Raw genomic sequence first — 17,829 nt, 5'->3', positions numbered from 1 at the left:
CTCACCCCTCCTTCCCTCACTCTTCCCTCACCCCTCCTTCCCTCACTCCCCCCACCCTCACACCTCCTTACCTCACCCCTCCTTCCCTCACCCCTCCCTCCCTCACCCCTCCTTCCCTGACCCCTCCTTCCCTCACTCCCCCCACCCTCACACCTCCTTACCTCACCCCTCCTTCCCTCACCCCTCCCTCCCTCACCCCTCCTTCCCTCACCCCTCCTTCCCTCACCCCTCCCTCCCTCACACCTCCTTACCTCACTCCTCCTTCCCTCACCCCTCCTTCCCTCACCCCTCCTTCCTTCATTCCCCCCACCCTCACACCTCCATCCCTCACCCCTCCCTCCCTCACCCCTCCTTCCCTCACCCCTCCTTCCCTCACCCCTCCTTCCCTCACCCCTCCCTCCCTCACACCACCTTCCCTCACCCCTCCCTCCCTCACCCCTCCCTCCCTCACCCCTCCTTCCCTCACCCCTCCTTCCCTCACCCCTCCTTCCCTCACCCTTCCCTCACCCCTCCCTCCCTCACACCTCCTTAGCTCACCCCTCCTTCCCTCACCCCTCCCTCCCTCACCCCTCCTTCCCTCACCCCTCCTTCCCTCACCCCTCCCTCCCTCACCCCTCCTTCCCTCACCCCTCCTTCCCTCACCCCTCCCTCCCTCACACCTCCTTACCTCACCCCTCCTTCCCTCACCCCTCCCTCCCTCACCCCTCCTTCCCTCACACCTCCTTCCCTCACACCTCCTTCCCTCACTCCTCCTTCCCTCACTCCTCCTTCCCTCACTCCTCCTTCCCTCACCCCTCCTTCCCTCACTCCCCCCACCCTCACACCTCCTTACCTCACCCCTCCTTCCCTCACCCTCCCTCCCTCACCCCTCCTTCCCTCACCCCTCCTTCCCTCACCCCTCCCTCCCTCACACCTCCTTACCTCACCCCTCCTTCCCTCACCCCTCCCTCCCTCACCCCTCCTTCCCTCACCCCTCCTTCCCTCACTCCCCCCACCCTCACACCTCCTTCCCTCACCCCTCCCTCCCTCACCCCTCCCTCCCTCACCCCTCTCTCCCTCACCCCTCCTTCCCTCACCCCTCCTTCCCTCACCCCTCCTTCCCTCACCCCTCCCTCCCTCACACCACCTTCCCTCTCCCCTCCCTCCCTCACCCCTCCTTCCCTCACCCCTCCTTCCCTCACCCCTCCTTCCCTCACCCCTCCTTCCCTCACCCCTCCTTCCCTCACCCTTCCCTCACCCTTCCCTCACCCCTCCCTCCCTCACACCTCCTTACCTCACCCCTCCTTCCCTCACCCCTCCCTCCCTCACCCCTCCTTCCCTCACCCCTCCTTCCCTCACCCCTCCCTCCCTCACCCCTCCTTCCCTCACCCCTCCCTCCCTCACACCTCCTTACCTCACCCCTCCTTCCCTCACCCCTCCCTCCCTCACCCCTCCTTCCCTCACACCTTCTTCCCTCACTCCTCCTTCCCTCACCCCTCCTTCCCTCACCCCTCCCTCCCTCACCCCTCCCTCCCTCACCCCTCCTTCCCTCACCCCTCCTTCCCTCACCCCTCCTTCCCTCACCCCTCCCTCCCTCACACCTCCTTCCCTCACCCCTCCTTCCCTCACCCCTCCCTCCCTCACACCTCCTTAACTCACCCCTCCTTCCCTCACCCCTCCCTCCCTCACCCCTCCTTCCCTCACACCTCCTTCCCTCACTCCTCCTTCCCTCACTCCTCCTTCCCTCACTCCTCCTTCCCTCACCCCTCCTTCCCTCACCCCTCCTTCCCTCACCCCTCCTTCCCTCACCCCTCCCTCCCTCACCCCTCCCTCCCTCACCCCTCCTTCCCTCACCCCTCCGTCCCTCACACCTCCTTCCCTCACCCCTCCTTCCCTCACCCCTCCTTCCCTCACCCCTCTTTCCCTCACCCCTCCTACCCTCACCCCTCCTTCCCTCACCCCTCCTTCCCTCACCCCTCCTTCCCTCACTCCTCCTTCCCTCACCCCTCCTTCCCTCACCCCTCTTTCCCTCACCCCACCTTCCCTCACCCCACCTTCCCTCACCCCACCTTCCCTCACCCCACCTTCCCTCACCCAAAACAAATTTGCGGCCACTATAACAACTCCTTAAAGTCGAAGGCAGCGGGAATTGAATGTTATATCTGTAAGAATAGATTTCATTCGGCTTGTACAGGAGTGAGTAACACTACGGCACTGAGAGCTGGCCACTTGCTCTGGGTGTGTAAAAATGACCTGCCAGCTTGGAATATCCTAAAAACCCTTCTAGATAACATGACGCATGATCGGAAAACATCATTCATTGGAAGCCTACCAGCCATCCAGAAGGAGTGGGAAAGGAACAACAATAATTCTAATATACCAGGGGCGGAGGCTATAGTCAGGGATGAAACTGAGGCTGAAACTCAGGAAATTGTAAACTCTGACTCAGTAGGCCCGGATGTAGATGATAGTAAACTAGAAAGTGTAACAGACACCACTGACAGCTAGATAGGTACAGACACTACGACGGTTCCCGATAGAGTGAGTCAGAACAGAAGGACAGACTTATGGAAATTTGATGCAAAGGGCATATGCAGACATAGATATGCTGGTAATAAGAAAGGATTAGAATACAGTTACCAACATCCCAATTTTTTTTTTTAAATATGCTTAGGAAAGGTGAGTGTCGATTTGGATCAATATGTAGGTTTTTCCATCCTGACATGTGCCAAACCTCACTGGAGGACAGAAAATGCTATGACCTCAGCTGCCCATATTTTCACGTGAAAGGCACGGAACGCTACATAAAGAGTGGCAAGCAGGATAATGAATTTGGAGGAAACTCGATAAATTTTTATACCAAACCGAAAGAGAATTCAAAAGGAGCAACAAGGAGAGTGTATGGAACTGGATGCCAGACCCACTTGCATACCAGAATTACAGATACAATTACACACCGAAAGGGAACTACAACTACGACAGACAACTGCCCTACAACAATCAGTACTGGTCAGAACAAACTCAACATGTCCACGCATAATGGGCTTGCAGAAAAAGTCTCCCAGTCCAACTATCACTAATAGAGTAACCTCATTCATCTTTGCCAACATACAAGGACTGAAAACAAGAACAAACAACAAAGTACAGTTCATAAATGGCCTCCTCACGGAGTCAAATACAGTATTTGGAGCTTTCACAGAAACCCATGCAGGGGAATTGTTGGACAGTGAGATCTGGATTCCAGGATATAACCTATACAGGTGTGATAGGAAAATTAGGTCACATGGAGGAGTGGGTCTGTATATTAGGGAAGACCTTGTATGCTCGGAGCTCCTAAACGTTACAAATGAGGTGGTAGAGGTACTGGGATTAAAAATAGAGAAAATAAACTTACTGATTATTCTGATATACAAACCGCCAGATGTAACAGCCGAGGAATTCACAGAACAGATAAACAAAATAGAGAATAGCCTTGATAATTTGGAGAACCCGATACCTGATATTATCTTCCTAGGTGACTTCAACTTGCTTAGTCTCAGGTGGAGAATAGCAAACAATAATATTTTACCAGGAAATCTATCGGGACCTAACCAACCACGGATTAGAGAACTGCATAGAATCTGTGACAAATTTTCACTCAATCAGCAGATATCGGAGCCAACGAGAAATGAAAATATTCTAGATCTGGCCTTTACGAACAATGAAGACATTATCAGAGACATTACGCTATCAGATACCACATACTCAAATCACATGCTCATTGAAGTGCAAACGACCATCAATACTCAGAATAGACCTAAAACGTTGATAAAGCGAGAGGGGCTATTCAGTAAATTCAATTTTAATAATAAAAGGATAGACTGGGAGATAATAAACAGGGAACTTAAAAACATTCTATGGGAAACTGTTCTAAGTAATATAAGTCTTGCAGAAGGACTAGAAAAACTGACTTCAGAAGCGTATCAAGTCTGTCTGAAACATGTTCCTTTGAGGAAAGCCAGAAAGAGATCTAACATAGAAAGAGAACGCAGACGACACTATAAAAGAAGGAAAAAATAACGGAACTGCTTATGCAGACACGAATTTCCCGTCAAAGAAGGAATAATTTAAATAGGAAGATTGAAGAAATCGAGCGGAAATTGAAACACTCATATCAAATTGACGAAAGGCAGTTAGAACAGAAAGTATCAGTCTCCGTGGTGTAGTGGTAAGACACTCGCCTGGCGTTCCACGAGAGCTTTGTCATGGGATCGTATCCTGGCCGGGGAGGATTTACTGGGCGCCAGTCCTTAACTGTAGCCTCTGTTTAACTCAACAGTAAAATGAATACTTGGTTGTAAAAACGATTCTTCGCGGCGGGGATCGTATTCCAGGGACCTGCCCGAAACGCTACGCGTACTAGTGGCTGTACAAGAATGTAACAACTCTTGTATATATCTTAAAAAAAAAAAAAAACAGGAAATAAAGAAAAATCCAAAATACTTCTTCACGTATGCGAAATCAAAAGCAAAAACCACTGCCAGTATTAGACCTATTCGTACAAGTGAAGGTTCATACACGGAGTATGACAAAGAAATTAGTGAAATCCTAAAAAAAGCAGTATGAGGACATGTTTAGCACTGCTATAAACAACATGAAAGTGGAAGATCTGGACAAATTCTTTGTGTGTGATATCCAAACCCCTGTAAATATAACTGATATCAACACGAGCGTACTAGACTTTGAAAGAAAAATTGAAAACATGTCCATGCATTCGGCCCCGGGTCCAGACTCATGGAATTCAATATTTATAAAGAAATGCAAAGTGCCAGTAGCACAGGCACTCAGTATAATGTGGAGGAAGAGCTTGGATACAAGGGAGATTCCAGATGCATTTAAAGCAGCAGACATAGCCCCTCTACACAAGGGAGGGAGCAAAGCATTGGCAAAGAATTATAGACCAGTTGCACTAACGTCCCACATAATATAAGTATTTGAGAGAGTGATCAGGAGTCAGGTCACCAATTTTATGGAGACCAATGACCACCACAACCCAGGCCAACATGGATTTCGAGCGGGAAGATCATGCCTCTCACAGCTACTTGATCACTACGACAAAGTCACTGAGGCATTAGAAGAAAAACAGAATGCAGATGTGATATACACGGACTTCGCAAAGGCATTCAATAAACGTGATCATGGCGTGATAGCACACAAAATGAGGTCAATGGGAATAACCGGTAAAGTAGGACGCTGGATACTCAGTTTTCTGTCAAACAGGACTCGGCGAGTAACTGTCAACCTTATAAAATCTAGTCCAAGCGCAGTTAAAAGCTCTGTACTTCAGGGAACAGTCCTTGCACAGCTGCTTTTCCTTATTCTCATATCAGATATAGACAAAAATACAAGTCACTGCTTCGTATCATCCTTTGCAGATGACACAAAAATCAGTATGAAAATTACCTCGGCTGAAGACATTAAAAACTTCAAGCTGATATTAATAAAGTTTTCGACTGGGCATCAGAAAATAACAGTGATAAATTCCAGGTACTCAGGTACGGTAAAAATGAGGACCTTAAACATAATACAGAGTACAAAACACAATCAAATGTACCCATAGTAGGAAAACAGCATGTAAAGGATTTGGGAATAATAATGTCTGACGACCTAACGTTTAAGGAGCATAACCAAGCAAATATTGCGTCAGTCAGAAAAATGATAAGATGGATTACGAGAACCTTCAAATCCAGGGATCCCATCACAATGGTTGTACTCTTCAAGTCACTTGTGTTGTCCCGTCTTGAGTACTGCTCAGTACTCACTTCCCCCTTCAGAGCAGGAGAGATTGCTGAAATAGCGGGAATACAGAGAACATATATGGCACGCATAGACGCGATAAAGCACCTAAATTATTGGGATCGTCTCAAAGCCCTCCAAATGTACTCACTAGAAAGAAGACGAGAGAGATACCAAATAATATACACGTGGAAGATACTGGAGGGCCAAGTACCAAATCTACACAGTAAAATAACAACATACTGGAGTGAACGATATGGAAGAAAATGCAGAATAGAACCAGTGAAGAGCAGAGGTGCCATAGGCACAATCAGAGAACACTGTATAAACATCAGAGGTCCGCGGTTGTTCAACATCCTCCCAGCAAGCATAAGAAATATTGCCGGAACAACCGGGGACATCTTCAAGAGGAAACTAGATTGTTTCCTCCAATGAGTGCCGGACTAACCGGGTGGTGGGTATGTGGGCCTGCGGGCCGCTCCAAGCAACAGCCTAGTGGACCAAACTCTCACAAGTCAATTCTGGCCTCATTCGGGGCTTGGGGAGTAGAAGTGCTCCCAGAACCCCATCAACCAGGTATCCCTCCTTCCCTCACCCCTCCTTCCCTCACCCCTCCTTCCCCTCACCCCTCCTTCCCCTCACCCCTCCTTCCCCTCACCCCTCCTTACCTCACCCCTCCTTCCCTCACCCCTCCTTCCCTCATCCCTACTTCTCTCACCCCTCCTTCCCTCACCCCTCCCTCCCTCACCCCTCCTTCCCTCACCCCTCCTTCCCTCACCCCTCCTTCCCTCACCCCTCCTTCCCTCACCCCTCCTTCCCTCACCCCTCCTTCCCTCACCCCTCCTTCCCTCACCCCTCCTTCCCTCTCCACCCCCCCCCCTTCACCCCTCACCCCTACCCCCACGGTAAGAGCATTGACTCACATCTCGTAATGAGAGATGGAATTAATACCAGTATTAAGTCTTCTCAGAGATATGTTCCGCCCAGTGCCTCCTTGCCCAGTGCCTCCCTGTTCGGTGCCGCCCTGCCCAGTGCCTCCCTTCCCAGTGCCACCCTGCCCAGTGCCACCCTGCCCAGTGCCTCCCTGCCCAGTGCCACCCTGCCCAGTGCCTCCCTGCCCAGTGCCACCCTGCCCAGTGCCACCCTGCCCAGTGCCTCCCTGCCCAGTGCCACCCTGCCCAGTGCCTCCTTGCCCAGTGCCACCCTGCCCAGTGCCACCCTGCCCAGTGCCACCCTGCCCAGTGCCTCCCTGCCCAGTGCCTCCCTGTCCAGTGCCACCCTGCCCAGTGCCGCCCTGCCCAGTGCCTCCCTGTTCAGTGCCGCCCTGCCCAGTGCCTCCCTGCCCAGTGCCTCCCTGCCCAGTGCCACCCTGCCCAGTGCCTCCCTGCCCAGTGCCACCCTGCCCAGTGCCACCCTGCCCAGTGCCTCCCTGCCCAGTGCCTCCCTGCCCAGTGCCTCCCTGCCCAGTGCCTCCCTGCCCAGTGCCACCCTGCCCAGTGCCACCCTGCCCAGTGCCACCCTGCCCAGTGCCTCCCTGCCCAGTGCCTCTCTGCCCAGTGCCATCCTGCCCAGTGCTGTAACGGGGGGTGGGGGAAATAACTCTATCTTGTCCATTATTCCACCCCCCAGTTAACTAACGAGGCCGGGGACAACAGCTCTCTCTAGTCCGTTATCCCGTCCCCAGTTAGCTAACTATTCTAGAGCACTCCCAGAGTTCCTAAGGCAACCTCTCTGGTTCAACACCTTGTAACCTAGGTATTTGACTACCTAGGTGCTAAGACTACAAGGCGCCGTCACTTGATCAGTTACCCGAAACTCTAGAGAGAACTCTAGAATACATAATCATTGCCACAAACGTATAAGAGAAAACGAAAGGAAAGAAATGAATAGTGAAGTAATTAGTGAGGGTTTGGGGTGAGAGGCAGAGAGGTGGGAGGAGCGAGGAGGGTCATTAGTTGAAAGTGAGAGTTTAGAGAGGGGTGGAGGGAGAGGTGTAGATAGGTAGAAGTAGAAGAGTAGATAGTAGAAGACGAAATGCTGCCACCATCCATTCATGATCATTACATACAAGACAAGGAATGGAACTTGTCTGTATCACAATATTCACCAAAGATGTTATCAAGGTCATTATTCGTATGTTCCCTCTGTACCATGTATCAACTCCAACCATGTACTCATTCTAAACCATGAAACCAGTAACCACAGAGGCTTTCTCACCTCCACTCAAAATCTCAGGGAACAAAATAAAGTTCATTTACATAATAAATTCAACAATTATATTTTTCATGATAAGTATCATAACTTAAGCAATCCAATTAAAATGTTAAAGATTAATATTCAAAGTGAGTCATCCTCCAAGAATCTGAGAACACTACAACTGACTGCCCCTGATCATCACACAACTCTTGTAAAACACGACCAAGTCACCTAAATGTTCAACTCACCAAGTGTATGCCTATATCTGGATAGAGGGGGGGGGGGTCTATAGTTGACAGAGACTGTCCCCCTGCCGGCCGACAGCCTCCCTGCTAGAGCCGTCTCCTCTCCTCTGCTGACTGCCGTTCTTCTGTCTCGTTAATGCTCTATGCTCTCGAATCGATAGTTCTCCGAGTATTTATTGGGGAACCTAGTAGCTAACTCCGCCCACAAGTAGATAGCCTCCGGCTCTCTACCAAGCCACTCCTTAAACGTCGGCATGTTTGAAGGCTACCAGGCTCCAATTATGAGATTAGTAGAAGCAAGGTGAAATTCACATGATCTGACCTCAGGTCACTTGGGGTCATTAACTTTTAGAGGTGTGACTTTCCGGTGGACAAACTGGCGCCTTCTCTAATCCCTGTCTGTGACTCATGTACTCTATGTATGTATTAAACTAAACCAAACACTTTTACAGTGTTACAGTGCCTTCCTGCCCAGTGCCTCCCTGCCCAGTGCCACCCTGTCAAGTGCCACCCTGTCAAGTGCCACCCTGCCCAGTGCCACCCTGCCCAGTACCTCCCTGCCCAGTGCCTCCCTGCCCAGTACCTCCCTGCCCAGTGCCTCCCTGCCCAGTGCCTCCCTGCCCAGTGCCACCCTGTCAAGTGCCACCCTGTCAAGTGCCACCCTGCCCAGTGCCTCCCTGCCCAGTGCCACCCTGTCAAGTGCCACCCTGCCCAGTGCCTCCCTGCCCAGTGCCTCCCTGCCCAGTGCCTCCCTGCCCAGTGCCACCCTGCCCAGTGCCTCCCTGCCCAGTGCCACCCTGTCAAGTGCCACCCTGTCAAGTGCCACCCTGCCCAGTGCCACCCTGCCCAGTGCCACCCTGCCCAGTGCCTCCCTGCCCAGTGCCTCCCTGCCCAGTGCCTCCCTGCCCAGTGCCTCCCTGCCCAGTGCCTCCCTGCCCAGTGCCTCCCTGCCTAGTGCCACCCTGCCCAGTGCCTCCCTGTCCAGTACCTCCCTGCCCAGTGCCTCCCTGCCCAGTGCCTCCCTGTCCAGTGCCTCCCTGTCCAGTACCTCCCTGCCCAGTGCCTCCCTGCCCAGTGCCACCCTGCCCAGTGCCTCCCTGTCCAGTACCTCCCTGCCCAGTGCCTCCCTGCCCAGTGCCTCCCTGTCCAGTGCCTCCCTGTCCAGTACCTCCCTGCCCAGTGCCTCCCTGCCCAGTGCCTCCCTGCCCAGTGCCACCCTGCCCAGTGCCACCCTGCCCAGTGCCACCCTGCCCAGTGCCTCCCTGCCCAGTGCCACCCTGCCCAGTGCCACCCTGCCCAGTGCCTCCCTGTCCAGTGCCTCCCTGCCCAGTGCCACCCTGCCCAGTGCCACCCTGCCCAGTGCCACCCTGCCCAGTGCCACCCTGCCCAGTGCCACCCTGTCCAGTGCCTCCCTGCCCAGTGCCACCCTGCCCAGTGCCTCCCTGCCCAGTGCCACCCTGCCCAGTGCCACCCTGCCCAGTGCCACCCTGCCCAGTGCCTCCCTGCCCAGTGCCACCCTGCCCAGTGCCACCCTGCCCAGTGCCACCCTGCCCAGTGCCACCCTGCCCAGTGCCTCCCTGCCCAGTGCCACCCTGCCCAGTGCCACCCTGCCCAGTGCCACCCTGCCCAGTGCCTCCCTGCCCAGTGCCACCCTGCCCAGTGCCACCCTGCCCAGTGCCACCCTGCCCAGTGCCACCCTGCCCAGTGCCTCCCTGCCCAGTGCCACCCTGCCCAGTGCCACCCTGCCCAGTGCCACCCTGTCCAGTGTTGTATCTGAAGTCCATCTTAGTCATGGCAGACGGGGGTGTAGGGACGGACGGGGGTGTAGGGACGGACGGGGGTGTAGGGACGGACGGGGGTGTAGGGACGGACAGGGGTGTAGGGACGGACGGGGGTGTAGGGACGGACGGGGGTGTAGGGACGGACGGGGGTGTAGGGACGGACGGGGGTGTAGGGACGGACGGGGGCGTAGGGACGGATGGGGGTGTAGGGAGGCGACATATGAGATAGAAGAGCCCGTCACACACCCATCGCCACCGTCACACACCCATCGCCACCGTCACACACCCATCGCCACCGTCACACACCCATCGCCACCGTCACACACCGATCGCCACCGTCACACACCCATCGCCACCGTCACACACCCATCGCCACCGTCACACACCCATCGCCACCGTCACACACCCATCGCCACCGTCACACACCCATCGCCACCGTCACACACCCATCGCCACCGTCACACACCCATCGCCACGGTCAAGTCCAGCAGGTGCTGGAGGGCTGGTGGGGGGGGGGGTGCCTCCCTCTCACTCTCCAGATGGTAACTTCTCGAAAGTTTCCAACAGCTGGCTCATGAACTTCCCGGCTCTCCTGCAGCTGGTCCACCACTAGTGTGGAGGATGGTCCAGCTGGTCCATCACTAGTGTGGAGGATGGTCCAGCTGGTCCACCACCAGTGTGGGGGATGGTCCAGCTGGTCCACCACCAGTGTGGAGGATGGTCCAGCTGGTCCACCACCAGTGTGGGGGATGGTCCAGCTGGTCCACCACCAGTGTGGAGGATGGTCCAGCTGGTACACCACCAGTGTGGAGGATGGTCCAGCTGGTCCACCACCAGTGTGGGGGATGGTCCAGCTGGTCCATCACTAGTGTGGAGGATGGTCCAGCTGGTCCACCACCAGTGTGGGGGATGGTCCAGCTGGTCAACCACCAGTGTGGAGGATGGTCCAGCTGGTACACCACCAGTGTGGAGGATGATCCAGCTGGTCCACCACCAGTGTGGAGGATGGTCCAGCTGGTACACCACCAGTGTGGAGGATGGTCCAGCTGGTCCACCACCAGTGTGGAGGATGGTCCAGCTGGTACACCACCAGTGTGGAGAATGGTCCAGCTGGTCCACCACTAGTGTGGGGGGTGGTCCAGCTGGTCCACCACCAGTATGGAGGATGGTCCAGCTGGTCCACCACTAGTGTGGGGGGTGGTCCAGCTGGTCCACCACCAGTGTGGAGGATGGTCCAGCTGGTCCACTAGTGTGGAGGGTGGTCCAGCTGGTTCACCACCAGTGTGGAGGATGGTCCAGCTGGTCCACTAGTGTGGAGGGTGGTCCAGCTGGTTCACCACCAGTGTGGAGGATGGTCCAGCTGGTCCACCATTTGTGTGCAGGATGGTCCAGCTGGTCCACCACCAGTGTGGAGGATGGTCCCGCTGGTCCACCACCAGTGTGGAGGATGGTGCAGCTGGTCCACCACCAGTGTGGAGGATGGTCCAGGTGGTCCTTCAATAGTATGGAGGATGATCCAGCTGGTCCACTAGTGTGGAGGATGGTCCAGCTGGTCCACCACTAGTGTGAAGGATGGTCCAGCTGGTCCACCCCTAGTGTGGAGGATGGTCCAGCTGGTCCACCCCTAGTGTGGAGGATGGTCCAGCTGGTCCACCCCTAGTGTGGAGGATGGTCCAGCTGGTCCACCTCTAGTGTGGAGGATGGTCCAGCTGGTCCACCCCTAGTGTGGAGGATGGTCCAGCTGGTCCACCCCTAGTGTGGAGGATGGTCCACCCCTAGTGTGGAGGAAGGTCCACCACCAGTGTGGAGGATGGTCCAGCTGGTCCACACCAGTGTTGAGGATGGTCCGCCACCAGTGTGGAGGATGGTCCAGCTGGTCCACACCAGTGTTGAGGATGGTCCACCACCAGTGTGGAGGATGGTCCACCACCAGTGTGGAGGATGGTCCACCCCTAGTGTGGAGGATGGTCCACCCCTAGTGTGGAGGATGGTCCACCACCAGTGTGGAGGATGGTCTAGCTGGTCCACCACCAATATATCCATGGTATACCCTCCAACACTGCTCTCGAGTGGAATATATCCATGATATACCCTCCAACTCTGCTCTCTCGTGGAATATATCCATGGTATACCCTCCAACACTGCTCTCTCGTGGAATATATCCATGGTATACCCTCCAACACTGCTCTCTCGTGGAATATATCCATGGTATACTCTCCAACACTGCTCTCTCGTGGAATATTTCCACGGTATACTCTCCAACACTGTTCTCTCGTGGAATATATCCATGGTATACCCTCCAACACTGCTCTCTCGTGGAATATATCCACGGTATACTCTCCAACACTGTTCTCTCGTGGAATATATCCACGGTATACTCTCCAACACTGTTCTCTCGTGGAATATATCCACGGTATACTCTCCAACACTGTTCTCTCGTGGAATATATCCACGGTATACTCTCCAACACTGTTCTCTCGTGGAATATATCCACGGTATACTCTCTAACACTGTTCTCTCGTGGAATATATCCATGGTATACCCTCCAACACTGTTCTCTCGTGGAATATATCCATGGTATAACCAACGTTGCCTCGGTCTTCCGGCGAATAACCAACGCGGAAATATTATAATAAAATAGTGGTAAAAACGGTGCCACTCTACGCTCACGTGCTAATTTGTTCCTTTAGTTCCCTCTTCTCATCTCGTTTTCTTTGTGTGAGTGTAAAGAAACCCTCTACGAGCCTCTGGAAACCCTGTACGAGCCTCTGGAAACCCTATACGAGCCTCTGGAAACCCTGTACGAGCCTCTGGAAACCCTGTACGAGCTTCTGGAAACCCTGTACGAGCTTCTGGAAACCCTCTACGAGCCTCTGGAAACCCTCTACGAGCCTCTGGAAACCCTGTACGAGCTTCTGGAAACCCTCTACGAGCCTCTGGAAACCCTCTACGAGCCTCTGGAAACCCTGTACGAGCTTCTGGAAACCCTCTACGAGCCTCTGGAAACCCTCTACGAGCCTCTGGAAACCCTCTACGAGCCTCTGGAAACCCTGTACGAGCCTTTGGAAACCCTATACGAGCCTCTGGAAACCCTATACGAGCCTCTGGAAACCCTGTACGTGCCTCTGGGAGTCCTCTACGAGCCTCTGGAAACCCTCTACGAGCCTCTGGAAACCCTGTACGAGCCTCTGGAAACCCTGTACGAGCCTCTGGAAACCCTCTACGAGCCTCTGGAAACCCTGTACGAGCCTCTGGAAACCCTCTACGAGCCTCTGGAAACCCTGCACGAGCCTCTGGAAACCCTCTACGAGCCTCTGGAAACCCTGTACGAGCCTTTGGAAACCCTATACGAGCCTCTGGAAACCCTATACGAGCCTCTGGAAACCCTGTACGAGGTTCTGGAAACCCTGTACGTGCCTCTGGAAACCCTCTACGAGCCTCTGGAAACCCTCCACGAGCCTCTGGAAACCCTCTACGAGCCTCTTGAAACCCTCTACGAGCCTCTGGAAACCCTCTACGAGCCTTTGGAAACCCTATACGAGCCTCTGGAAACCCTATACGAGCCTCTGGAAACCCTGTACGAGCCTCTGGAAACCCTGTACTCGCCTCTGAAAACCCTGTACGAGCCTCTGGGAACCCTGTACGTGCCTCTGGAAACCCTATACGAGTCTCTGGAAACCCTGTACGTGCCTCTGGAAACCCTGTATGAGCCTCTGGAAACCCTATACGAGCCTCTGGAAACCCTGTTCGAGCTTCTGGAAACCCTGTACGTGCCTCCGGAAACCCTATACGAGCCTTTGGAAACCCTGTACGAGCCTTTGGAAACCCTATACGAGCCTCTGGAAACCCTCTTCGAGCCTCTGGAAACCCTGTACGAGCCACTGGAAACCCTCTACGAGCCACTGGAAACCCTGTACGAGCCTCTGGAAACCCTATACGAGCCTCTGGAAACCCTGTACGAGCCTCTGGAAACCCTATACGAGCCTCTGGAAACCCTGTACGAGCCTCTGGAAACCCTGTACGAGCCTCTGGAAACCCTATACGAGCCTCTGGAAACCCTGTACGAGCCTCTGGAAACCCTGTACGAGCCTCTGGAAACCCTGTACGAGCCTCTGGAAACCCTGTACGAGCCTCTGGAAACCCTATACGAGCCTCTGGAAACCCTGTACGAGCCTCTGGAAACCCTGTACGAGCCTCTGGAAACCCTGTTCGAGCCTCTGGAAACCCTATACGAGCCTCTGGAAACCCTGTACGAGCCTCTGGAAACCCTATACGAGCCTCTGGAAACCCTGTACGAGCCTCTGGAAACCCTGTACGAGCCTCTGGAAACCCTGTACGAGCCTCTGGAAACCCTATACGAGCCTCTGGAAACCCTGTACGAGCCTCTGGAAACCCTGTACGTGTCTCTGGAAACCCTGTACGAGCCTCTGGAAACCCTGTACGAGCCTCTGGAAACCCTGTACGAGCCTCTGGAAACCCTATACGAGCCTCTGGAAACCCTGTACGAGCCTCTGGAAACCCTATACGAGCCTCTGGAAACCCTATACGAGTCTCTGGAAACCCTATACGAGCCTCTGGAAACCCTGTACGAGTCTCTGGAAACCCTATACGAGCCTCTGGAAACATCCAACCGCCACAACTCGCGAGTCCGCTTCATCTCTCGGGCTGGACCATAAGACGGCTGTGAAAAACTGTGACGCCGATGAGGGCGTCTCCTCCGCCGCCCACTTAGCGAGTAGTCTATGTTGTATTGGTGCTTGTCCTGCATGTGTGGGGGGATTACTGCTCCTGTGAGTGATCCTAGTAATCCTGGCAGTCTTTGTGGGGGATTACTGCTCCTGTGAGTGATCCTAGTAATCCTGGCAGTCTTTGTGGGGGATTACTGCTCCTGTGAGTGACCCTAGTAATCCTGGCAGTCTTTGTGGGGGATTACTGCTCCTGTGAGTGATCCTAGTAATCCTGGCAGTCTCTGTGGGGGATTACTGCTCCTGTGAGTGATCCTAGTAATCCTGGCAGTCTTTGTGGGGGATTACTGCTCCTGTGAGTGATCCTAGTAATCCTGGCAGTCTTTGTGTTGGATTACTGCTCCTGTGAGTGATCCTAGTAATCCTGGCAGTCTTTGTGGGGGATTACTGCTCCTGTGAGTGATCCTAGTAATCCTGGCAGTCTTTGTGGGGGATTACTGCTCCTGTGAGTGATCCTAGTAATCCTGGCAGTCTTTGTGGGGGATTACTGTTCCTGTGAGTGATCCTAGTAATCCTGGCAGTCTTTGTGGGGGATTACTGCTCCTGTGAGTGATCCTAGTAATCCTGGCAGTCTTTGTGGGGGATTACTGCTCCTGTGAGTGATCCTAGTAATCCTGGCAGTCTTTGTGGGGGATTACTGCTCCTGTGAGTGATCCTAGTAATCCTGGCAGTCTTTGTGGGGGATTACTGCTCCTGTGAGTGATCCTAGTAATCCTGGCAGTCTGTGTGGGGGATTACTGCTCCTGTGAGTGATCCTAGTAATCCTGGCAGTCTTTGTGGGGGATTACTGCTCATGTGAGTGATCCTAGTAATCCTGGCAGTCTTTGTGGGGGATTACTGCTCCTGTGAGTGATCCTAGTAATCCTGGCAGTCTTTGTGGGGATTACTGCTCCTGTGAGTGATCCTAGTAATCCTGGCAGTCTTCGTGGGGGATTACTGCTCCTGTGAGTGATCCTAGTAATCCTGGCAGTCTTTGTGGGGGATTACTGCTCATGTGAGTGATCCTAGTAATCCTGGCAGTCTTTGTGGGGGATTACAGCTCTTGTGAACGATCCGAGTAATCCTGGCAGTCTTTGTGGGGATTACTGCTCCTGTGAACGATCCTAGAATCCCTGGCAGTCTTTGTAGAGGATTACTGCTCCTGTGGACGATCCGAGTAATTCTGGCAGTCTTTGTAGGGGATTACAGCTCTTGTGAACGATCCTTGCATCCCTGGCAGCCTTTGTGGGGGATTACAGCTCTTGTGAACGATCCGAATAATCCTGGCAGTCTTTGTGAGGGATTACTGCTCCTGTGAACGATCCTAGTAATCCTGACAGTCTTTGTTGGGGATTACTGCTCCTGTGAACGATCCGAGTAATCCTGGCAGTCTTTGTGGGGGATTACAGCTCCTGTGAGTGATCCTAGTAATCCTGGCAGTCTGTGTGGGGGATTACTGCTCCTGTGAGTGATCCTGGTAATCCTGACAGTCTTTGTGGGGGATTACTGTTCCTGTGAGTGATCCTACTAATCCTGGCAGTCTTTGTGGGGGATTACAGCTCCTGTGAGTGATCCTAGTAATCCTGGCAGTCTTTGTGGGGGATTACTGCTCCTGTGAGTGATCCTAGTAATCCTGGCAGTCTTTGTGGGGGATTACAGCTCCTGTGAGTGATCCTAGTAATCCTGGCAGTCTTTGTGGGGGATTACTGCTCCTGAGAACGATCCTAGCATCCCTGGCAGTCTTTGTGGGGGATTACTGCTCCTGTGAACAATCCTAGTAATCCTGACAGTCTTTGTGGGGGAGATTAATGCTCCTGTGAAAGATCCGAGTAATACTGGCAGTCTTTGTGGGGGATTACTGCTCCTGTGAACGATCCTAGCATCCCTGGCAGACTTTGTGGGGGATTACTGCTCCTGTGAACAATCCTAGTAATCCTGGCAGTCTTTGTGGGGGATTACTGCTCCTGCGAACAATCCTAGCATCCCTGGCAGACTTTGTGGGGGATTACTGCTCCTGTGAACAATCCTAGTAATCCTGACAGTCTTTGTGGGGGAGATTAATGCTCCTGTGAAAGATCCGAGTAATACTGGCAGTCTTTGTGGGGGATTACTGCTCCTGTGAACGATCCTAGTATCCCTGGTAGCCTTTGTGGGGAGATTACTGTTCCTGTGAACGATCCTAGCATCCCTGGCAGTCTTTGTGGGGATCCCATTTTGACTGTAAAAAGATCTTGCTGTCAGTTTCTGCATGTACACAAAGACCGCAGATCAACGTGAACGAGTTTCACGTTGAGAAACTCTCTGACAATTACAGCTGACTCAGTAATTTTGTCATGTAAATGTGGACGTTGTGGGCAGACATTAGATCAAGGAGACGCCAACGTCTCCCAGATGGTAGTAATTTCACCGTGATGGGAATACTGGAGCGTTTTGCCGCGCGCTGCTTCAGCCGGGGTAATCAATCTTGCTGTCGCTCTGCAGGGGACGGGGGTTCGAGGCGCCCAAGTGCTGATCTTTCTTGTGTGTGTGGGGGGGGGGGGAGTACTTGTGGAGGCTGTGTGGGGGGGGGGATGTTTGGGTGCATATATTGTGTGTTTATCCTTCCAGGATGGTTCCTGTTGGGATGGTCAGCCTCCCTGTGTTGGGATGGTCAGCATACCTGTGTTGGGATGGTCAGCATCCCTGTGTTGGGATGGTCAGCATACCTGTGTTGGGATGATCAGCATACCTGTGTTGGGATGGTCAGCATCCCTGTGTTGGGATGGTCAACATCTCTGTGTTGGGATGGTCAGCCTTCCTGTGTTGGGATGGTCAGCCTTCCTGTGTTGGGATGGTCAGCCTCCCTGTGTTGGGATGGTCAACATCCTGTGTTGGGATGGTCAACATCCCTGTGTTGGGATGGTCAGCCTCCCTGTGTTGGGATGGTCAGCATCCCTGTGTTGGGATGGTCAGCCTTCCTGTGTTGGGATGGTCAGCCTTCCTGTGTTGGGATGGTCAGCATCCCTGTGTTGGGATGGTCACCATACCTGTGTTGGGATGGTCAGCCTCCCTGTGTTGGGATGGTCAGCCTCCCTGTGTTGGGATGGTCAGCATCCCTGTGTTGGGATGGTCACCATACCTGTGTTGGGA

The sequence above is a fragment of the Procambarus clarkii genome, chromosome 20 (assembly GCF_040958095.1).
Source record: "Procambarus clarkii isolate CNS0578487 chromosome 20, FALCON_Pclarkii_2.0, whole genome shotgun sequence".
Lineage (NCBI taxonomy): Eukaryota > Metazoa > Arthropoda > Malacostraca > Decapoda > Cambaridae > Procambarus > Procambarus clarkii.
This window is presented reverse-complemented; position numbering follows the sequence as displayed.